This window comes from Alosa pseudoharengus, unplaced genomic scaffold, assembly GCF_046254945.1.
Source record: "Alosa pseudoharengus isolate Yale_2024_CS ecotype anadromous, Long Island Sound unplaced genomic scaffold, YU_APseudo_1.1 YU_APseudo_1.1_scf_2, whole genome shotgun sequence".
Classification (NCBI taxonomy): domain Eukaryota; kingdom Metazoa; phylum Chordata; class Actinopteri; order Clupeiformes; family Clupeidae; genus Alosa; species Alosa pseudoharengus.
In genome coordinates this window covers 27,919,275-27,944,343 of record NW_027468663.1, presented here as the reverse complement: position 1 = coordinate 27,944,343, position 25,069 = coordinate 27,919,275, and the positions used below count along the sequence as shown (strand labels likewise).

The window sequence follows — 25,069 nt, the reverse complement described above, 5'->3', positions numbered from 1 at the left end:
ACCTCATTTTCAGGGTCAAGTAAACTGTTGACATGATTTCCAAACCTGATGTTGGCCATTTTGAATTCCAATATGGCGGATACCAAATGTGAAAATACTGACCATATTGTATATATTGTCATGATAGAAATATCATATCAAGTCATTTGATCACATGACAACTTCATAAATATCAGAGGCATCAAGTACAAGTGGGTCTCAAAAAATTAGAATATTGTGGAAAAGTTAATTTCCCCCCCTAATTTATTTCAAAAAGTGAATCTTTCATATAGGTATTCTAGATTCATTAGATATAAAGTAAAATATTTCAAGCCATTTTTTCTTTAATCTTGATGATTACGGCTTACAGATGGAAACCCCAAAATCAGTTTCTCAAAATATTAGAATAAAGAGGTTATAATAAAGAAATGTCGACCTTTTGAAAAGAAATTAACTAATCTGACTATCTAGAGTTCATTACAGTGCATGAAAAAGTAATGATGGTTCTTCAAAGCACATTTAGAGGTTCATTAAAGGGACCCCAGGCAAGCCTGATGCTTTTTTCTCTACGAAACTCCCCCTCGCTCGGTCTGAAGCTCTTTTCCTTTTCTTTGCATCTTCCATCAAGGGTTTTCGCTGCTTCTTCGCCGGCTCTGCCATTATACACACGTTTGCAACAATCGCTAGCGTTTCGTTAGCCTCCCTCTGTGCTGTGGATGCAGGATGGAAACTGAAACTGCTTCGGTCGCCGGGTACGATACACTGAACTTGCAAGCGGGATATTCTTCCTACAGGCAGTAGGGGCGGGCGAGAGAGTCTTCATTCGCCCTGTAATGAGTCGTTTAACCATACAGTATACCGACTTACGAAGATGAGTAATTAACACGAAAACGTTGCCTGGTGTCCCTTTAAAGAACCTTTCTATAAAATGGTTCTTCAAATAACCATTAAAAAAGGGTTCTTCAAGCTTCACAAAAAGGTTCCTCTATGGCATCACTCTGAAGAACCCTTTCTGGTGCCAAATTGAACCTTTTTTTTTCTGAGTGTGTTATCCGAAGTCTTATTATTATTATTATTATTATTATTATTATTACAGTGCATTAAAATAACGTAGGTCTTGAAAAGGACACTTAGGCATGTTTCAGATATTAACAAAAAACAAGCTTATTTTTCCCCATAGACTTTGCATTGGCATTATGACATCATTAAGGGTTGATTAAACTGATTTACACCTGTATCAACTCCAGCTGCTCAACTAGGCCCCTTCAAAAAGCCAATTAAACTGATTTGACCTGTATCAAATGGTTTCTGCCCAACTAGCCACTCTACAAGGATAGGTGCAAGGTGCATTCCATCTAATTGTCCATCCATCCATCCATCCATCCATCTATCTATCTATCTTCTCCCACCCTGGGATCATGTGAGAAGTACGGCTGGTGGTTGGGCGAGGGATGCCAGTGTGCATGAAGTGCATGGGCAAGCTTCCCGAAGGGGAGGGCAGTGTGTCGGAGTATCGTCACTACAGTTGAGTGCACTCTGACTGCCATACCAACGGGCCTGGCTCTTTGCTGTTGCAGTCAAGCTGCAAGTTTCTTGGAGACCCAGGTTCAAGACTGGGTGGGGTCACTACTCTTTCCCTTTGCTACAATCTGTTTTAACTATAAATTATATTTTACATTTCATTTTTGGCATTTGCATGCTGGTCATTCCTTGGAATTTTATTTCTAGTTTCATAATAAAGTTTTCATTTGTACTATTTAATATTTATTCTGGCTTTGTCCACATGAACACATGCTGGAGCAATTTCTTTAAGTTAATATTCTGTACTAAGAAATGTAAACACAGACAAAAAGGTTAAGGAAATTGTAATAATGCTTCTAGTGAAAATATACTGTCAAAATATCTTCAAATGGGGTTTTCTGAAGGTATATTTAGCAGATCCGTGGCCCTCAGTTATCAAAAACAAATAAATTCTAGATGTGATCAAACTGAATCAATATTTGTTTTGCAAGAAACTGAACTCCATTAGGATAAACGATCGGTTCAGCATGCATGGCTCAAAACTTTAAATTGCAATTACAACCCGTAAGAGATAGTAAATGATTTGATCTCTCAAAATGTTTCTTTTATGATACACTGAATGAAGCAAGATTCACAGTGCATTGTTTGGTATAGGCTACTAATAATAAATTAGTAAATCTCTCACTTTGGCCTATAGGACACTGACTGGATCTGCTCCTTGATATTTTAATTCAATGATCAAGATGTACATCCCCGACCGCCCACTGCGGTCTTCTGATAAGCATCTGTTGTGTTGACCAGTCATAAATGCTATAGGTCAAATTCAAGACTCTTTTCCTCAGTGGTTCCATGTTGGTGGAATGAGTTGCCCAGTGCTCTCTGTTCCTGTGATAGTTTTGGGTCTTTAAAGAGGGGTCTAAAGACATATCTGTTCAACATGCACTTACTTGGGCAGCCGTGGCCTACTGGTTAGCGCTTCGGACTTGTAACCGGAGGGTTGCCGGTTCGAACCCCGACCAGTAGGCACGGCTGAAGTGCCCTTGAGCAAGGCACGAAGGCACACCTCCCCGAGTGCCGCTGTTGTTGCAGGCAGCTCACTGCGCTGGGATTAGTGTGCTTCACCTCACTGTGTGTTCATTGTGTGCTGAGTGTGTTTCACTAATTCACGGATTGGGATAAATGCAGAGACCAAATTTCCCTCACAGGATCAAAAGAGTATATACAGTGCAACCAGAAAGTTTTCAGACCCTTTCAAGTTTTCCACATTTTGTTATTTTTCAGACTCATCTTAAAATGGATTCATTTTTTTTTCTAATCAATCTACACACAATACTCCAACACTCCACAAAAAAGTGTTTCGTAAATTTATAAAAAATAAAAGCTTGAAATATTCCATTTACACAAGTATTCAGACCCTTTGTTATGACGCTTGCAATTGAGCTCTGGTGCCTCCTACTTCTATCAATGGTCCTTGAGATGCTTCTACAACTTCATTGGAGTCCACCTGTGCTAAATGAATTCACTGGTGGAATTTATTAGGAGAGGATCACATCCCTTTATATAAGGTCTCATAGTTGATGGTGTATGTCAGAGTTAAAACCAAGCCATAAGGGTCGAAAGAATTGTCCGTAGACCTGCGAGACAGGGTTGTGTGCAGACACAGATCTGGGGAAGGATACAAGAACGTTTCTGCAGCATTGTAAGTGCCCAAGAGCATGGTAGCCTCCATCATTCTCAAATGGAAAAGTTTGGAATAACCAACAGTCTTCAGATCTGGCCGCTCAGCCAAACTGAGTAATCCGAGACAGATGGCCTTGGTCAGACAGGTAACCAAGGACACAATGGTCACTATGAATGACATAGAGAGTTCCTTTGAGAGGATGAGAGAAGCGTAAAGAAGGACAAAAATCAGTGCATCACTCCACCAATCAGGCCTTTATGGTAGAGATGGAAGCCATTTTTTGCCAGGAGTTTCCAAAAAAGCACCTGAACAACTCTTAGACCATGAGAAGTAAAATCATCTGGTCTGATTAAACGAAGACTGAACTATTTGGCTACAATTCCCAATGGTGTGTGTGGAAGAAACCAGGCAATGAGCGGCACTGATGTTTGTCCTCCTTAACGCTTCTCTCATCCTCTCAAAAGAACTCTGGATGTCACTCATAGTGACCATTGGGCCCTTGGTTACCTGTCTGACCAAGGCCATCCGTCTTGGATTACTTACTTTGGCTGAGCGGCTAGGAAGACTGTTGGTTGTTCCAAACTTTTCCATTTGAGAATAGTGGAGGCTACCATCAACTGTGAGACCTTATATAAAGGGATGTGTGCCTCTCCTAATGAATTCCATTGAATTCATTTAGGCACAGGTGGACTCCAATCAAGTTGTAGAAGCATTTCAAGGACATTGATAGAAGTAGGATGCACCAGAGCTCAATTGCAAGCATCATAACCTCCTGACTTTTAAAGCCCTCCATCACCTGGCCCCGTCCTACTTGTCCAAACTCTTCACCCCCAATCGACCCTCCCGAGCCCTCAGATCCTCCTCCACACTCACTCTGATCACTAAACCATCAAGACTCAAAACCTTCGGCGACAGAGCCTTCTCCTCAGCAGCACCCCGACTCTGGAACTCACTTCCCCAATCTGTCCGTGACTCCCCCTCACTTTCCACATTCAAATCCTGTTTAAAAACATAGCTCTTCTCACAAGCCTACGACCTCCCCTACCCATAACCATAACCATCCCCACCCTTTCCCTCTCCCCTCCTCATACCCCGTCACCCCCTCCCCCTACCCCACCACCCTCCCCCACAACTCGACCCCCATTGTGACTGTTATTGCTCCTGTCTTGTCTTGGATGTCTGTACTATTATTACTCATTCCTCATTCCATTATTATGACCGCCGCGCAGCGAAGCGGCGGTCATATAGGTTTAGTCAGATTTTTTTCTTTTTTTTTTTTTTTCTTTTTCGCATGTCCAAATTTCCGTCAATGATTCCCGGGACACTGAAAGACCGGGGTAGACGAAACTTGGTGGGCATGTAACCCCATATGGATAGCATGGAACCATCGTTTTTTGTTTTGATCTGTAGCCCCCCCGCTGGACTGCACCCCCCGAAAGGAGGGTAGGGCAGACACAGTTTTCTGTGAATATCTCGAGAACCGTAAGGTTTAGGAGGACCATTTTTTTTTTGTATGTTGATCTCAAGGGGCCATGTCAACCCATTCCATAACCACTCATTTCATGTATAGCGCCACCTAGTTAAACACAAAAAAGTAAAAATGAGGTGTTGTAATCGCAGGTATCTGTGACCTAACATAGTCAAAACTGCATGAAATTGGAAGTGTAGGATCATTATGACACCCTCTGAATGCACGCCAAGTTTCGTGGAATTCCGTTCATGGGGGGCCACACAATAAATTAATTTATGTTACTATACACCAACTGGCCTGTAGGTGGCCGGAGACAGTTTTCTGTGAATATCTCGAGAACCGTAGGGCCTAGGAGGTCCACCTTTTTTTTGTATGTTGATCTCAAGGGGCCATGTCAACCCATCCCATTACCACTTATTTCATGTATAGCGCCACCTAGTTAAAAATTAAAAAGCAAAAAATTAGGTGTTTTCATCACAATATCTCTGGCTGACATAGTCAAAACTGCACGAAATTGAAAGTGTAGGATCATTATGACACCCTCCGAATGCATGCCAAGTTTTGTGTACTTTCGTTCATGGGGGGCCTTACAATAAAACAATTTATGTGTACATTTAGTGACGTACACCAACAAGGATTCCCGGGACACTGAAAGACCGGGGTACACAAAACTTGGTGGGCATGTACCCCCACATGGATAGCATGGAACTGTCATTTTTCGTTTTGATCTGAAGCCCCCCCGCTGGACTGGACCCCCTGAAAGGAGGGTAGGCCAGACACAGTTCTCTGTGAATATCTTGAGAACTGTAGGACCTAGGATGACCATTTTTTCCGTATATTTGCCTCCAGGGGTCATGTTAACCCAGTTCATGTGCACACATGTGCACAAACAGATACACACACACACACACATTCACAGTAATCATACGTATGACCAGGGCCGGCCCGAGGCATAAGCGAACTAAGCGGCTGCTTGGGGCCTCCTGGCCACCAGGGGGCCCCCAATCGAGTTTCTTTTTTTTTTTTATTACATAATAAATAATTTAAACAAGTGACATCAATGAATGAATAAATGAAACAATTATCATTCAAATCAAGAAAATTATGATTTCATGATCAATATGCCTGCCTACTGCTACTGTGTCTGCCAGCCTTTGAGTCACGCGAATAAATAGGTATGATGACAAATTTTTCAAACTTCCCTAAACTCAAAATGGATTACATGAAAATCACAGCTGAAAATTCCCTTTACAATGGTACCTGGATTGTGTAAATCAGTTGAGGATTGAGAAAGTTATGATATATATAATATCGGTGATTATATTAAAATATAATACATTAATTACAATAGAAATCATGTGACCGGAAATTCATACTATTTAGATGTTTTTGCTGATAACTTCCTCATTTTATCAGATATTTGCATGAAATTTGAAACGAAGGTAGATTTTTGTTAGTTCTTTCAAATTAAATCATTACAATTTACCATTCTAATTCGAATGGGCATCAGGCTCACTGTACCTCACTGAAAACAACTATAATTAATAGCCTATAAGCGTTCATTCATATTCAAAAACATTTATTTGACACAACAAAGACAAAACAATACACATCAATTGTTAATTCATGTGTTCAATTTACCCTTTTTCCTCCTCCCCAAGAGTTGAACAATTTAATTTCACTTTTCTTCAGTTCACATATTCCTTTTTTTTTATACTAACAATGAATGATCAGTACAACAAATATACAAGTTCTCTGTGTGATTGTGCAGACTTAAGTGTTCATATCTCTCTCCCCCCCCTCTCTCTCCCTCCCTCCCCCTCTTTCTCTCTCCTTGTTCACCAGTAGCAGACTTAATGCAGACTTAAGTGTTAGTTCAGACAGGCTATTGCACAACCAAGTCATCTAAGATGATATCTGCTGCCATTGCATAGACGGACACATCAGTGTCATGTGCATCAACTTCATAGCCCTCCTCGTTCACGGACCAATAGCCAACAGTGTATTTTTTTTTTTTAGCATGAAAAGTCTCAATTTTTCCATTGAAAATGACTCTGTTGCCATCCAAATCCCACGCATGACATAGAAATGCCCCCACCCCTCTGCCACCCAATAACTCCTTGATCACGCTCACTTTCTCCTCTGTGAGCTCTGGAAACGCTTCCTCAATTTTGTCTGCACCTAATTCTTCAATCTTTTTCTCTAACACTTTCCGTTCTTGTTGGCTTCTTTTTCTTTCTTTTGTGGCTTGACGTTTGTGTAATTCCTCCTGCAGCTCTCCTTGCTTCTTCCTCCTCTTTCTTCTTTGTACTACACCCAGCCTCACAGCCCTCTTGATGACCACTTCTTGCTCTTTCTTGTCTAAACTGTCTAAGTATTCAACGGTCTTGTTTTTCTGAGCTCTCATTTTGCATGACATGTAACAGATGGTGGCATTTGGTGCCTTCTTCTTTAATGCGCTGAACATTCCCATCACTTCCTCAGCATCCATGTTGTGTGACCTTGCAGAGCTTGTCTCTTGTTTTATTTTCTCCGTTACTGTCCATGTATCAACAAAGTATTCCCGATACTGTCTTTCAAGGACTGAAATGACCGCTCTCAGACAGCCTTCCATCATGTCAGTGAACATGACCATGTCTTTCGGTGGTTGTTGTAATTTCTGAAGGATTTTGTCTGAAACATTCAACTGATTTCCGAAGTAGTCTGTTGTGCGAGTGAGGAATTCATCGGGCGAGCATAGTTGGTCTTTCAGATTCTGTACAGTCTCTTTAATAATTTCAATACCTTGAATGTGATCCGTTTCGTCATCTGCACCGGTGTAGAACTTGGTCATCCAGGGTCCAGTCAGCAATTTCCCCAGCAACCCCAGAACTTGCATTTCGACCTGTCCAGCAGTAGAGTCGAAGTCTGCGAGTATGCAAGCACGAAGGCCTCCACAAGATGTTCCTCCACAGAGATAAGACTTCAGATCAGAATGGTGACTTGAGAATATCCCACATATGTGGAATAGAACGTGCAGGCGATTACCTCTGTACCGTGGTATGAGGCCGAGAGGGAGATTTTTGTCATTCAAAAAGATCTTAAAGCCACGAGGGTCACCCTTGCCATCCATGTACCTCATTTTATTAATCTGAACTACAATGTTGGCCCCAATGCACTCTTTCCCCTTAATTTTCCCAGCAATCCCCATGGACTTCTCAATCTCCTTAAGAGTACACTTTGTTTTTGAAGCGATTGTTTCCAGAGGATGGAGGTTGCAATTAAGCTCATTTAAGGCCTTGTTCCAGGACGCACAGACTAAACGAATGGCCGCATGATTGGCAGCACAGCGGTCAGTGAGCGTGTTGGATATATTCCCTATCATTTTTTGAAGAATGATTTCATAGTCTGCCTCAAAAAAATGACAGTAAACATTTGCAAGGTTACTAACGGAGTCACAAATATGGATCTGGTAATCCTCAGCAGAGCCTCCTGGAAGTTCATCTACAGCAACAACATAACAGTTCTCTTTGGTGGTGAAATGTATGCTGTTCAAGTGGACTCCCTCCTGTGTGGTTGCATCAAAACCAAGGGTACAGTGTGTGTTGGCTAAAAGTGCTTCGGCAGTCTGGAGGTCACTTATGGCCCCCAGTTCTCTGGTCATGGCTTCCACAGTAGCCCTTTTTGGCACATCACTTAAACTAATGTTGAAACGCAGCCCAAACTTTTGAATTAAATTGTGGATGTTGGCAGTAGGCACCTGATTGGATATCGCGTCAAACACCATCAGTCGCATTTCATTTGAATATGATTTTGCATCTGTTTTTGTTAACTTTTTTTCACTTTCCAAATCCTGGATTTTTTCTCTCAAAGCAAGGTTTTCAACCTGAAGATCAAGAATCTCACTGTTCAATGAATTAATTCTTTCTTCTAACTCGCAGCATCTTTGTTCCACCTCATCAACAGAATTTGATTTCACCTCTCTCCTCATGTGTGTAAGAGATTTCTTCAGGCGCATATAACTTCTTTCTTTAATTTTGTATTGCTTCTTTAATTTAGCGATGGTTTCATCCTCATGCGATTTCAACAGGTTTTTCAAGTCGGATATTTGCTTTTCTTTTCTTTTCAGTTTCTGATTAAGTATCCTTATTGCTCCCTTTTTCTGCCGTGCTCTGAGTGTCTTAATTGCAAGGTACTTGTTTCTCTGCATCTGCAGATGTTTCTGCCTCATGTTTTTCAGAGACTCCTTATATCTGATACAAGAAGGACAATTGGTTCTAGCAACCTGTCTTGTCTTCAGCGGACTATGTTTCAGAACTTGTTCAGCAGGAAACTTTGCTCGGGGAGCTGTGGTGGTAGTGGAGATTCCACAAAATCTTCGGCTACATATTCCTTCAAACTGACTAAATTCTTGTTCATTACTTAGCTTTCTGTATTTTTTTAAAGTCTTTTCAACAAGGATCTTCACTTTAGCTTTTGCCTGATCTTCGGTCATTTCTGGTATGTATTTAATCATTTCTCTTGCAGTTTTAGCTCTGCTGGATTCCCCAGCTGTGACATAAACATAGAGAATATGTCCATTTTGGATCAATTGAGGAGGTGGTACATTACAGTACTTGTCCAGGAGGTGCTGTCTGGCTAGACCTGGCTGTGTGTTGGGGCCCTTTCTCCTTTTCATAATTAGCTGTGAAGACATAATATCAATTATTAGGCTAGAAAGCCCCTCAATTGTACATATTGCATATCAATGTTGCAGACAACAAGCAAGCATAACTTTTTGATCACATTCATAGATCCAATGAAATGCCACTAAATTTAATCTTGAATTTGAATAAAGTAGGCTACCATCTTATCTTATCTAAATTATGCACACATAACTATATTATATATTTGGGATTTGCTGTGTTCAGCTAGAGACTACATGAAAGGTGCATGAAAGATCTAAATAACACTATGCTTCTTCACTTTCTGTCAAATCCACATTGGAATTGCCCGGACCTAGCTCTCATATCAAGTCTTAGCCTATGGATTTAGAAAGGGATGGAGTTACATTTTAACAAGTATAAATCAGGAAAAACATGATATATTAAACTAGATAGCAGCAGTGATAATTTTAAGAAAAACACAGCGAGAATTATATCAAGTCATGCTAATCTCAGTAATCAGTAACTTAATCAGTAGCCTACCTCAGTAATCTAATTCGAAATTATGTAAACTATGTTAACATTTTAACAAGTATAAGTCAGGAAAACCATGAGATATTAAACTAGATATCAGCAGTGATAATTTTAAGAAAAACACAGCGAGAATGAGTTAAATCAAGACGATGTTAATTAGAATGACACCTGCAATGCATCTGCCAGGACGTTCGCTAATCTACCCGCCACAAATGTGACTACCGAATTTCCGCGATTTAGTAAAGTACCTTCTCCTCCATGGATTTCGGTGAAATTTCGTCAGTAACAAGATAAAAGGTGTGTATTTATGTCCACCTACCTTTCATTAGTGTCCGAAGCTTAGACGAAGCCCGCCGACCGATTGAAAGCCACACGAATCTTCAGAACGTTGCGATGACCTGAAAACACCTCAGGGCTGAAATCACGTATGCCTAACGCCTCGGGGGGTCTGTGCTCGATGTAATTACGGTCGTATTCAGGAAACACATACTTCCACCAGGTGGAGAGGAGTGGATATAGCAGGACACGCATATTAACAGTACCACGCAGTTTGGAACATATTATTTAGATGGAATGTTCGCCGCAAACGGTTGCTATGTCATCATACCTAGAATAAAGTAGACACCTCGGGTGCATATAAAATTCGTGCAGACACTGCATCAAGTTCAACAATCGGAAGAGACGGTAATGTTCAGACAAGTCACAAAAAAGGACGTATCCCTCTGGTGCCGAAAACAGAACGAAGAAAATGACAGAGGAGGAGAAAAACGAGCAAGATACAGGTATGTTTTGCATGATTATTTACAGTATGTTTTGTGCTTGAGGTAGCTAGCTAGCTGTCATGATCGATCTAATATAAGCCATCACCAGAGCTAAATCTCCGCCATCAACAGAGAAATGTCTCCTATTAATATATATTTATCTAGATGTATTTCAGATGTCAAGGATATTGGGATTGTTTTGGATGTTCAATCAAGCATGTACCCTAGCTCTAGGTGGGCTTATTATGTCGTAAATTAAAGTTAGCTAGCTGACTGAAGTGGACATTAGCACTACAGTAGCTACATGAAAGCGTAGCTGAAGGCAAATTTACCACAGAGGGATTGTTTCTGATTTCGCACCTGAAAGTGTTGATAGTTTATTACTGCTCTATAATATGTGACATAGTGGTAAGTCTGATAGCAACAACAGACTAAGCCCAGGCTCCCAGTCCCAACCCAACCCACTGACTAGTGCGACTCTGGGCATCGGTAACGTTCCAGCTTCATAGGCAAAGATGGAACAGTACGTGCGCTCTGCTCTAAGATCTTTGGAGAGAGATGGTAGTATTTGAGAAAATATACCATGTTGGGTGGGGAGACTTCTGTGATGAAAATAAATTTACATTTGATTAAGATAGTGGCAAGTGATGTAGCGATGCTACCCTAATATTTAGGCTGCAGTAGATCACCATGTTAAGCGTTCACCATACTGCAATTAAGTATACTCTTTTGATTATGCCTCATTTGCCAATAGAATATGAATTGTTACATGTGGAATTGCTTGTTATTTGAGTGTAAGTAATGATAGCAAAATAAACTCATTCTGCTCGATCAACTATGCACTTATGCAATATTTTTTTTTTTTTCAGAGACACTGTTGAAGTCCTTTGGAGCACATCTCTACCTCTACCTAACTCTACCTACCAGAAGGTGAGGTTTTCTTGATGGCAAATGGTTACATAGCCTGTTAATATAACACGACACATTTAACATCGTTTTTTTTTTATTTATTTATGTATTTATTTAATCATTGCAGGTTCGTCCACTGCAGAGTTGCAGATGCCTAAAAACCAGGAACGAAGTAGGAATAATTATCTATTTTTTGGGACATTTTATTTTTGATTATTAATGTTTGTCTATTTTGTTTTTATTTTGTAGTTGAAAATTGCTCATTTAATGCACATTTGCGGATTTGTTCAGCAAATCTGTTGAAAAACAAGTCATTAAACTGATGTACTTGTTTACAACAAATACAAATGCTGTTGTATTTTGTTATTTGTCAATTCAACTTCAGTAAACCACCCTTAGTGCTTCACTTTGGATATGAATGTTTCAAATAAATCTGTGATTTTAGTACCCTCTAAGATTAAAAGGTGACAGGGTTGGTGTAAATAACAACTATATTAATACATTGGTTTACCAAGCACATGGGGCCAGAAGTCTAGATTGGAGCCCCAAAACATTTTTGGCATGTGAGTAAGGATGGATTACTGAATGAGCCTACCGAGCCCAAGAGGTCAAGGGACCCTGAACCCCAAGTAGTTGTGTGAATTCACTACCAATAAGTCAAAAAGCAAAAGGCTATGAATCTGAACAAATTTAGGTACTGCCCTACTCCAGCTGACCATCCCAAAAATGCACCAGAATACAGGAAATCACATCTAACCCCCCCCACACACACACACACACGTTTGTACCCACATTTGCACAAAGAGGGTAGGGGGAGAGGGTCCTTATGCATCTGTGTCCAGGGGGACAGTAGTTCATAATCAGTCGCTGTATTAATACATAACCTCACTGTATTAATTTATAATATGACATTATAGTGTGAAGTTGTCAATTATCGCCAAGCACAGGTGACTGCGTTGTGGGAGGGGGCCCCCAAATCAAATTCTGCTTAGGGCCCCCAAAAGGCTTGGGCCGGCACTGCGTATGACACATACTCACACACTAGACATATGTACGCTTCCATGCACAGGCACATACGCAGGCACACACACAAGCACGCACACACACACACACACACACACACACACACTCACACACACACACACCCACACACATAACATAAACATAACACAAACAATCAAGAATTTCTCATAATTATGAACAGGCAAGATGGAGGTGGGGTTGTATAAAATTAATTTTACATGTGAAGTCTATGAACTAATCATGTTTTGGTACTTGTTGTCTAGCAGATACCAGTGAGAATTGAGTGTGGATTATGCAATTTAGTGAGACAGTTAGAATCATATAGGCCTTTCAGCGTGATTTCTTTTTGTGGAAAAAATGTGCTGGACTGGGCGGCGGTCATATTTTGTACCGCTCTGCGGTACATCTAGTTGCTCTTGTATTCGATGTTCGTACCATTATGATTTACTTTTTATTCATCAATTCATTGCTGCTCTTGTGTATGTATGTGTGTGTGTGTGTGTGTATGTGTATGTATGTGGTACTGTTGTCCTTCTTTGTTTCCCCATTCTGTAAGTGACTTTGGGTCTTTGAAAAGCGCTATACAAATAAAATGAAAAAAATAACAAAGGGTCTGAATACTTATGTAGGCTAAATGTAATATTTCAGTCTTTCGATTTTTTATAAATTTAAAAAACACTCCAAAGACCTATTTTTTGTGTGGAGTGTTGGAGTATTGTATGTGATTAATGAGGGGGAAAAAATGTAATCCATTTTAAGATGAGTCTGAAACATAACAAAATGTGGAAAACTTGAAAGGGTCTGAAAACTTTCCGGTTGCACTGTATACTTATACTTAGTTCATTAAGCGCTTCTTATGCGTTGTATAATATTGTTTTATTTCCATTAGGCTGTTGATTAATTTGACATTGTTGTTTATTATTGATATTCTCTTTAATGTAGTCTTACCATGTTATTGTTTTTATATTATTGGTTGAATGGACATTATTGTTTATTATTGCTTTTTTCCCTCGTTTTCATTGTTTATTTCATTAGGCTATTGATTGAATTGACATTGTTGTTTATTGCTATTCTCCTTATTATAGTCTGACCAACATTTTTTGTTCCCTGTTAAATTTAAGTAGCCTATAGGCTATAGGCTATTATATTGTTTTGTATTTGTATGTTGCTTTGGCAAAAGTGTATCCATAACCATAACCTTAATAACAACAACTATAAATATATGAATCTACAAAAACTCATAGTTACCATGCCTAGACAGTCAAATGTTTGCATTTGACCTACTATCTTTTTCTTGTCACTTGTTCACTATCACATGACTGACGTTAAAGGTCACAAACGTGAATAACCCGGAAGTATATTTCCATCTCCATACACTCAAGGAGAGGAAGGCATTGCACCATGGCTCTGTTGAACACCGTGCAGTAACAGGCTAGCGTGGAGATTTTACCGGCAATCCGTCACCATCCGCGCCTTAAACATGGACCTCCAGTCGAGAGGCTTATTCTGGATGCAAATAAGTTGTCAGTAGTAATTTGAGAATACTGTATTTGTCCATTTTTTACCTTGACAGTTTTTTGCCTTTGCACGCTACGAGGGATTTAAACATTAAGTGTCAGTGAGCTAGCAGGCTAACAGTCCTTATCCCTTGAGCACCACTTTCCCTTTGGACCCAAGACGTGCTTTGACACTGCTTTCAAAACTAACCGCAATTCCTATACAAACTGAGGTCAAACTCCATATTTGATTGTTTGAATCAACACATCTTACTAATCCCAGGTAAGTTGTCCCTGTTAAGTTTACGTTGATGAACTACGTGAAAGGCAAACAGGCCTCGTAGCTAACGTTACGTCTCGTGAGAGTTGATGGGTTAGCCGGGTGAGGGTCTGTGTAGCTAACGTTAGCTGTTGTTAGCCACATTGTGGGTAAGGTAGCTACCACATCAAGTAAAGTATTAATTTGGTTAACTTTAGCTGCTAGTGAGCTCGCGTTGATTAGGAGAAGGTACAGTCCGGCAGGCAGCTTGTAGGTAATGTCATGTCCTAACAATGTGGCTCTGGGTATTTCGTTAAGAAAGTGTGTTGACTGTTTTATCCGCAATTCCCATAAGTTTCATGATTTTCGTTCGTTAACGTTAGCTGTAACGTCTGTCGACTAAGTTAGCTGTTCAATTGCAGAAATACTAGGACGTAACATTATTAGAAGTTTGTCGATTGGCCGATATCCCCTAAACATTCAACGCCTTGAAAGACTTGCTTGCCAAACCCAGTTGCTGGTAGCGTTGGCTAGAATATCCATGGCCCACAAGTTGGTTAGTAATGATGATTCCTAATGTGAGCCAGTTTCTAGTCGTTTTGTAATACTTCATTCTACGATCACCAATGCATTCGTTTGATCAGGTAGATTTTTTTTATACGGCCTTAAATAGTGTTAAAAGTTGGTTTAATCTGGGCCACTTCAGCGCGTTATTTGTCACTTGGAAAATGTGTTAGCACAGCCCATGGATAGTTAGCTAGCGATAAGGCAGTAAAACAATTATAGCGATAAGGCAGCAACTGTATGACATTAATTTGGTCCAAGTTTTAGCTGGATTATGGACAGTGTCACATTATCAAATTTAGTGTAGCCTATTGTAAGAATCCCCAGGTGAACCGACAACTTTGCAAACGCACTGTAACATCAAGTCATTGAGCCACATCGGTATGTGTCAACTGGCATGCTTTCCCAGCTAACGTTGACCGTGTGAGATTTTGGGCCTGAGTATTAACGTTAACCTAATGCCTAATGAGCTTTCACTGAGCTCAAATGCTAACGTTAGCGTTAAACAGGGAACTACTGTGACCGGCTAATTTTTCAATACACTCGTTGAATGTTGTAGTTTTATTTTAACTGATTAACGTTATAACAGAGATGATTCAGCCATGTGAAAGAATCAATGAGACATTGCTGGCTAACGTAAGCTAACTAGCTACTAACTCAATCGGTGTAATTCATGGAGCCTCAAATATACATGGATAAAGTGTATCATTGACGCATTTAAAAATATTTTACTTCTCCGATTTTACTTCTCCAGTTTAGAAGCCATAGGATTCTTTTTGGGGGGAGTCAAGTTGAACCTGAACTGAGCCCAGGCCTAATGCTAGCACGGTTAGCTAATGAGGAGTTAGCCAATATTAGCGGGCCATGGTTCATTTTCTCTAGCTTGTAACGTTAAAGTTAACATATCAGACAACTACGACTTGTACTAGGTCGACTGTTTAACCCCAACTTGCGAATTAATGCAAAGAGTGTATTTGTTTTGGAATTCAGAATTCCGTTTTTGCTAGCCGGCTGTGATGACATTTGGCACGTTTTGTGTAGGCTACCATATGCCATAAGAGCTAAAGCTAATGCAGTGATCAAGTTTTCATGAGCCGGCCGTTATGGCTGCTGTGACACGTCCCTATTTCCTCAGATTTCCATTTGCGTTGCCTGTTTTGGGTTCAGCCTGAGCTTCCACATTGCACTCCATATTTTTTCTCAGCAGATGCGTGAATTACTTCCACATTTTTTGTATGTTATTGCAACAGTTAATATACTGATGCTAAATTGAAATTATTTTGGCGCACGTTTGGGGCAGATTTTGTTTGGACAGGACCATTTGCCCCACCAGTCTTGCTCGACAGTAGCTCATTTCTGTCACTGACTGAACAGATCTGTATGAAAATGTCTTAGTGATACGATTTTATAAGGGCAGAGATACAAAGGCATCCATATTTTCCCCTCATGTCTATCTGTTTTTGGTCTCAAAAGAATAACTAGAATGCATTTTCGAGGAACTAAAAAGTTCTTGCTCATGTGCGGGTCACCAACAGGAGCTGACAGTGAAATATGGTGCGTTGAACTTGACTTGATCCAATGATTCCAAAGGTACCTCATTTTTCAACGTTGGGCATAAGGGTCAAAGGTTACCTGCATTAATGCACATCCCAAATGCCAAAATGATGCTAGTAGCAGCACCTCCTAAAGGTCAAAGGGACAAAAATGTATGCGTGTCTTCACCATGGAGTCTAGAGTCCTTGTACCAAGTTTTGTTTCGATACATGAAATTTGGTCTCTGAATTTATCCCAATCTGTGAATTAGTGAAACACACACAGCACACAGTAAAATTTGGGCGCACAGTCGGTTCTGTACTTAACTTACACATAATCTAACATTATACTGCAGCTAACAGTTAAACATGCCAATGCACCAATTGCGAATATTAAGAATGACTGACAACATTTAGGCTACAGGAAACAGGATTTTAAAGATCAGTGCCAACTTTATTTTCAGTCTGTTCTATTTTCCTACATTTTGTTAATGTAAAATAATATAATACATTGCCATATTTGCATTTAGCCTGTATATCAAGTGTCCTGCCAAATGTAGGCTAATTTATTTTTTTGTGAATCCATCTATAGCTAAACCAAATATGCCCATGGTGACCTATCTGACTGCATACTGCCTAATACTACTACTAAAACAGTCCATTTTCTCTTCCACAAAACCCAACATAGGCTAATCAAGGATATATGTTTTATACTTTTAGTTTTTATTTGAAATATCTGCATTGATAGGGGCAGTAGGCAAACGTTAGGCCTACTTTCGTTTTGCACTTCAGCTTGTATTCGGTGTAAACAAACAAGCATGCGTGGAAGCCTGGAGTTGTCAGTAGCGTTCTACCTTTGAATAAAATGGGAGTATTACGGGAGGCTACTTTTGTGCCGGTTCGCTACAGCTATATTTTGCATATTGCAGCCAATACGTCAACTGGGCTAAAAGGCATGTTAGGTTACCTTTCCTTCTCTCACTGCATTCTCAGAATCTCATCCTGTTCCTCCTATATCTAATGAATTCGGTGGATAGAAGAACTAATTTCTTCAATCTTTGCATCTTGGCTGGCTAGTCTAACTTTCCGCTTTTTTTGCACGCTCTTGGATTTGATAGAAACGACTACTAGCGAGTCACAACGCGAAACTGCTAACGTTGAAGGGAGGTGTAGTTTTTATGCTGCATTCGCGACGTGATTCTATGATTTGCACCAGTAATGTTTCTCGATGTTGTGGTGTATTTTGTAGACAAACATTGACATGGTTAGAAGTCATTCGCACCAGTGCGCCTAAATATTTTTTTGCACTCGCACGGCATCATTTTTACTCGCATGTGCGAGTGAAATGGGCGCACTGTAGAGCCCTGTCAAGGGCACTTCAGCCGTGGATGTGGGCATGGGAGAGCAGTGCTCAACCACTTCCCCCGCCCACATTTTTCCTACTGGTCAGGGATCGAACCAGCAACCCTTCGGTTACAAGCCTGAAACCCTAACCAGTAGGCTACGGCTGCCCCACATCGGACAAAATTTAAGAAATTTAGTTTCGCTTACGCAAAAATATTCTGGTCCATTCTGATGAAAATTGACATCATAGGGTGTGTTGAACTTGGCTTGATCCAAGGATTCCAGCAGTATCTCAGTCTTGGCTAATTGCTGTGTCCCCTAGGGGTCAAAAGGCATCAAATTTCTTTTGCATCCTCACATTGAAGTCTCAAGTTCATGTACCAAGTTTGGTGTCCATGTGTAAAAGTGTTCTTGAGATATGGCCTATTTCCTGTTTGGCTGCTATGCTGCCAATTTCGTTTGGCTGTGATGGGCAAATGATTTCAAAAATCCTTCTGGTAACTTTTGTGAAGCTTGGTTTGAGGAACATATACGTCAAGTTTTGTAAAGATCGGACAAAATTTGCAACCTGAAAGTTTAGGCCTGGTTTCACTTTCTATTAAATTCAATACGGTGGAAGAATGACAAGGGTCATCTTCCACACTACACCAGTTCTGGCCGGACGTTCTAGAGTTGGACCGGTGGCGATATCTGAAAAGGTCTAGGAACAGGAGCTGGCCAAAAAAGAGGGCTGAAAGGAATAATAATAAGAAAACTTAAGAAGAACATCAGTGTGCTTAAGCCTATCATGGGAGGACGAAAATGCACTTGGAGTCTAGTTAGTAACGTTAGCTATGTTGAGTTTGGCTTAGCTTTTAACCGTTATTTACATGTATTGCTAAACTGACTGAAATCCTATTTTAGATTAATAGTTTGCTTTAGAATGTCCCGATACCATTTTTTTATCAAACTGATACGAGTATGAGTATTTACATGTGTGTATTTGCTGATACCGATACCGATATTTCTACCACAAAATAACTAGCATGAAATTGCAATGAATTTTCTTCTCTGCTCTGATTGTTACAATAAGCCTAAAATATAAATAATAATGAGTATCAAATAAAAATGTATAATAGCAGGCTATTTAAAACAAAAAAAATAAACAAACAATTCTGTCTAAAATAAGCCTCCACACTGGCACTGTGTCCATATTTTAAACATATTATTAGACTATTTGCACTGTCTCTCTCAGTAAAATCTGATAGGGCAACAAAACATGATCCCATGTGACCCTACGTAGTTCTAGACCTCGATATTAGAAAGCTAGATACTGCATTGTCCGTCGAGTTCTATTAGGTAGCATTATAAACGCGGCTGCCATATTGCTGGAGGCAACACCTTTACTGTCTATGGGCAACACTTGCTGGCAATCAGAGACACCTGTCGGATTTCCAGTCAGTCACATGTTCCTTCATTGGTGCTGACTTTGGTTTTGGAGCATATAATGATAACTAACAGGACGATCTGGACTGAAATAAAGGCAGGGAAAGTAACATTTCTCAGTATAAATGTCCAAAATGTGTGATAACAAAACACTATGCAAACAAATCACATTTATCTACTGAAACAGAAACCCCATGGAGTTTGTTTTGTGTGCTAGGCTACTTATCTAGCGCGAAGTACAGAGCTACACTACACCAGCGACGTACAACAACAACTAGGGTTACACTCACGCATAGTTTAGGTGAGCTATAGTTAAAACAGAAAACCATACGAGGGTATTAGCTGCATAGATTCAATGCAGATACATGAATGTTGCTTGTTGTATGTTCAAGTGCAAGACTGAAATAAACGTTCCCGAGTAGGCTTCATGAAAGTGTAGCGGCTACAGTGATTTACGGGAAACTAAGTATCGGTGGGTGGTATCTGGGAATTTTTACGAGTACGAGTATATGGGCCCAGTATCGGCCCAATCCCCGATGCCAGTATCACTAGTGTCAACATATTATTATTATTATTATTATTATTATTATTATTTTTATTTTTTATTTAAAGAAAGTCATATTAATAAAACTACTGATATATGTTTTGAAATGAAAAGATGAAAATGAAAACTTACAAAGTTACTTTACTCAGTGTTTTGGTTAGATTTGTGTTCGCTTGTGCTGTGTGTTTCATTATGCCATTTGTGTCTTGTGTAGTCAGAAAGATGACACAATTTTGTTTTTGGTCAATTTATTTGGTTTTGCTTAAACTGCCCCTTCTAGAGGGAGGATTTGCCACAAGAGGCTTGTATCAGGTGCTTGCGGAGTTCCTTTACTGTACTGGTACATGACAGGCTCAGTGACTTAGCCACATATTCTTTTTCTAAGCCAGTATTATTAAATGTGTGTGATGGCCTGCAATTTGATGGTTAAAAAGTTGATTTTAGATTTTCAGATATTGTTGCCACATCTTGCACTGTAAAGAATTTTAAGAAGCTCTTTTGTCAGGGGTTGTCTTCATGTAGCAAGCTCTACAGTGTGCTAGAGCTGTTCATTATCAAGTTCCTTTTTATTGAAGATACTGTGGCAGGTTGACCCCTAGACCTTTTGCGTAGTTAAGTTATTAAGGTATGGGAAGGAGACAATTAAGTTGTGGCCCCAAGCTAAGGCGGCAGTAAATGATAAATAAATTGTGATGAGGGCTAATAAGAACCAGTTAAATTTTGCAGTGGTTCCATTTCACTGGGTAGCTCAACACAATTAGCCTAGTTTTACGTAAACTAATTTTGAGAGATACAGTGATTGGCCTTGGAGGAGGTCTGGGTTCTACATGTGTGGCCATGCACATTGGGGTATGTAAACTCATGTCAGCAGCAAAGTTTCTTATGGATTTCATTGATTAATTTGCCAGTTACTATGGGGCGTAGTTTGGCTGTTGACTGTGTCTGTGACAAGGCTAACCACAACTGGAATCCGATCACAATCTTGTGGTTTTGAGAAGACAGAACTGACAGACACAAGAAGACACACACCTCTAGCCTTTGATTGCCAGGCCAATAGAGCATCACAGTCCCGCCCACAGCCGATGCCGGAAGTAAGAATTCAATACAATTTCTCCATTGACAATTGGGGTATAAGCCATAAAAACGTAACTGCACATGGTAGACTTAAAACCAGCTACGGCTGTTAAGCGATTGTATATGCTCATATAGACGCCAAAAGTTCATGGGGCACTAACCTTGTTTTGAGATAAATGTCTTTTAATCGCGATGTCTTGGATAAGTACTTGATTACCCACAATCCTGAACAATCCCACAATCCCACAGTGATGCCTCTGATTGGTGGAAAGGCTGTTATGGTCATAGTTTGAAACTTTCCCAGCGAAAATTATTGACAAAGATGGCCGAGTCTTTTACTGCCTATGGCGAAAATCTTAATGTGATTTAAAACTTTCTTGACGAATATTGGTACTTGTATCAACAAGGATTGTGGTTTATACATCACACAAACTTAGTCAGGGCCAATACACTATCAAATAGACCACTGTACATGTTAGTTTAAACACAAACTTTTCAGGTAGCCGACAGGCTAACCTTTAGCATTTCCGACACTGTATGTCATTACATAATGCAGCTAACATTAGCCTACATGCTGCAACAAAGGTATGAAATATATTATGTTTTAGTGATTGTCCAAAGGGGTGAAAGCCACTTTAAATCGGGTCACATTATTGACTGTTGTATGTCCGAGAGTCAGCTTGTTGGTTTTGTAAGGGCCAGCATGAGGGACAAGACCTACAAAGTTGTGGTGAGTTAAGCAGGGAGGTTTGCAACGTTAATGCTGCTAGTTAACATTAGCTAGGCTACTGTAGCCTTCATACTGTATGATTCATATCAATCATTAACCCAGGAGTACTTCTTTGTGCATTTAATGAACATTTTGTGTATTAATTCACGGCAAATTAATAAACTGAATATGGTGGTCCAAGAGCAGACCATGCACCGGTCCATGCATCAGCCCGACTGAGCAGTGATGAGTCAGGTACGAAGCACTGCACCATGTTGCTAACGTTAACGTTAACCGCTTTCACACACACATAGGGCTGGGATAAACGATTATTTTTTAAGCGATTTATCTAGCGATTATTTTTTCGATGCATCGATTAATCTAACGATTCATTTGTTCAGTCTGATTCGATTTCGATTCGATTATCTCCCCATTAATTCACTAATAGCAACTTATACATGTTTATTTACATATCTGAATGAAAAAACATGAATTCTTTAACATTGCAATATATGTTTATTGCTCTTAAGATTCCAAAATAAAAGACTGAAGTGCAAGTAACTACAAGTGCAAAGTAATGCATTCTTAGTCAGAGGTAGCATTCAATAAAGTTCAGTAGGCTAGTGTATGTCTAATTGAGTGCCTGTCATTTTAAAACGTTCATGTGGGAATCCTTGCAATTAACATTAACACAGTTAAAAGGCTGCTGATGTGTGTATGCAATTCATAATGTAGTTAGTTCAAATAGCAGTTCGTACTTCTCCTTTGGACAAGCACTTTTGAGTCTTGGAAAACACTTTTCCATTTCCATCGGGATTTTGCAAACATAGTCAATAAAATGAGCCCTGCACGAGTAATACAAGCAGCTGCAAGTAAGCATGCTAAACTTGACATCCAAACAGTATTCTAACGTTAGCTTTGAGATAGGGCTACTGCTTGATTGCATACTGTAACTTAACTTCGTTTAGTCTCCTCAATGTACTATGTTGTCATAAGACCTTAGCAGAGTTTACTTTAACTTTAATGCAGCGGTTTTGAACAAATTTGCGCAGCATGGTCACGATGCTAAGCGGATTTAATAGCAATTTAGCCCACTGTGTTTTATGCAGTGCTTCTATGTGGCAACAACAATCCTTCAACAATCGTGAATATTTTGTTAAATGCACATGCAGAGGAGGAGCAGCGGGCTCGTTACGAGAGAGAGCGGGCGGGGCGAGGAAAGGCTGTGTGAGTAAAAAGTGCAGCTCAATGAAATTATGTTATCTTATCTTTAATTTAAATAGCAGGCCTAGAACATAAAACATCAATGTGTGGTGGCCGGTTTTGATTTTGTGGTGCCCAGCCACAGATTAGTCAACGTATGGAAAACACTGAAGGTGTAAAATGAAAAATATTTAGCAGCACACGTTATGCTTGACGAATCGACGCTCATATTTTGCGTCGACGTATTTTTTGCGTCGTCATCGATAACGTCGACGCGTTGTCCCAGCCCTACACACACACGATATAAAATACACGATGATAAATATAAAATTCAATATCAAAACACTATTATTTACACGATTACTCCTGAAATAACTGCTATTAACTGCACATTCACTATATAAAAATCACTGTTTGGAGGAAAGGGTTCGCATGCTGTCGCCGGTTGGAAATTGTTCAAATGGCAATTTCGCGCCAGTTCGTACTTGCTTATATTATTCAGTGAGGCGCGGTGGTTTATGGGATGAGTAGTTCCTTCGCTCGGAAATGGAAATATGTACAGTCTTGTATCTTTGACTTTTTTTGGATTTTCTCTTCATTTTTTCACTCAAAATGATATGTTGTATGCTTATGAGTTATGCCGTAGCTGGTTAGCCTAAGACATGCTGTAAAACTCTTTAGATAAGGATTTTTCCAAAACGTCAATGGGACAAATGAATGGGAATCTTACTTCCGGCACCTAACCGCATTTCGGCTGTGGGCAGGACTGTGATGCTCTATAGCAGACCATGGGATAAACGGGGAATATGCTTACAAAATAACCTCAAACTCGGGTCGTTTGGGGATGCAACAGTACGGCTGGCTGGCTGCGGTCCTGTAGATCACAGTTTGGCCACTGTAATGGTATGGTTTCATTATCTTAACAAAAAAACACTTAACTGTTTATTTGGCTTAGTATAGACAAAAGTTACATTCAGAAAAGTAGCCATGTGGCCTGCTTTTGCTATAGTGGGTTAGAGACGGAGGCAAAGAACTCAACAACGCAATGTGGAGTGGGGTTTCCTTCAACAAGTCTGTATTGAACCTGAATCTGAAGGCCTGTGCCATGTAGTAGACATGTTTCGTTGTCATTCGCTTGTTGTCATTTAGACCAACCTGGGGGTGGCACTTCAAATATTCACATCTAATCTCTAATGGCTAGTTAGCCCAGGTGTGTGCCTGGAAGCGGTGCCCCCTTGCCGGTAGAGCTGAGCGATTTAATTGCATTTCCAATAATATTGCTATAGGATCAAACTCGATTTTCTAACCCAAAGACTGATTACAATCTGATCACACTGCAAGTGCAATATGCAACGTCACCAAAGCGCTTACCAGTGCGACTATAGTTGCCTTCTTCAAAGTGCAGTAGAGAGGGAGGTACTTAAATTGAAAATAAATCTCTCTATTACCTTTTGCTGGATTATTGCCATGTCTCTGGTTCCTAGTTCCTTTCTTACTCCCCTGTGCTGCAGCTCTCACTGGTAACTTTGTTAACTTCTCCAACTTACTATTAAAATGTCACGACTGTTTAGGCAACACAGCCATTCTCGGCAACTCTTGCTGATAACTTTGTTTATCCAATTGACTATTGGCTGTAGATTAGTGATAGGAGGGTGAACTTGAGATTTCCAGTGGGGGAGTGCCGGCGCAAACATTTAATGTCACAATTAAAATGAATGTTAATGTTAAATGAATGCTAATGTTATCCACGAGTAGCCTAGTAGACAAAAATCCAGCTGTATTCTAACATTAGCTTACCATCTAAGGTTCTTACATGCATACTGATAACGTTGCCTGTTTAAATACTTTTATCTCCGCGATTAATTTTGTTGTGATAAGAAAAGTTGTTAATTTGCATGCATGAGTAGGCCTATTGAACTTAATTTGAGCTGAGGTGTTGATGATGGTTCAGCTTGGTGTTTAGCTTGGTGGCAAGATTGTTCTGACTCGTGATGTGCATGGAGGGTAGGGGCAGGTTTTGGGTGTGTGTGTGTGTGAGTGTGAGAGACAAGTACCCTGGCTGTGTCAGTTTTCTGCCGCTGCATGTAACTAACGAAAGAAAACCATATCTACATGAAATAGTAATACAATAGAAATATTACTATTTCACTAAGGGAGCACATATAGGTTGCAAACTATGTTTTATGGTAAGGTAACGTTCAAGTTAGATCTGCTGCATTAAGGAGATTGAGAGGACACCCGTGTCCTCCTTGTATGTTTGATAAATAGCTCCATCTCCTCATGCTTTTAAAGCACGATCGGAATATAAATTAAGCTTATAAATAGATTCTGTGTTATTTGCTTTTTTTGTTTTTTAATAAGTGCTGTGAGAGATCCAGGGCTAATAAAACATGGTTGGGGCTATACCCCAAATGCTCA

At 39.9% G+C, this 25,069-nt stretch overlaps 1 protein-coding gene across 2 annotated transcripts in view; it reads left to right on the top strand.

Moving 5' to 3' along the window:
• Positions 1–13,888: 13,888 nt before the first annotated feature.
• The window catches only part of eif4g1a (eukaryotic translation initiation factor 4 gamma, 1a), a 53,983-nt gene continuing 42,802 nt past the window's right edge, over positions 13,889–25,069 (top strand). For both annotated transcript variants that reach the window (XM_076294384.1, XM_076294382.1), the window contains exon 1: positions 13,889–14,280. The gene's annotated coding sequence lies outside the window, so the exon portion shown is untranslated. The remainder of the gene's footprint in view (positions 14,281–25,069) is intronic.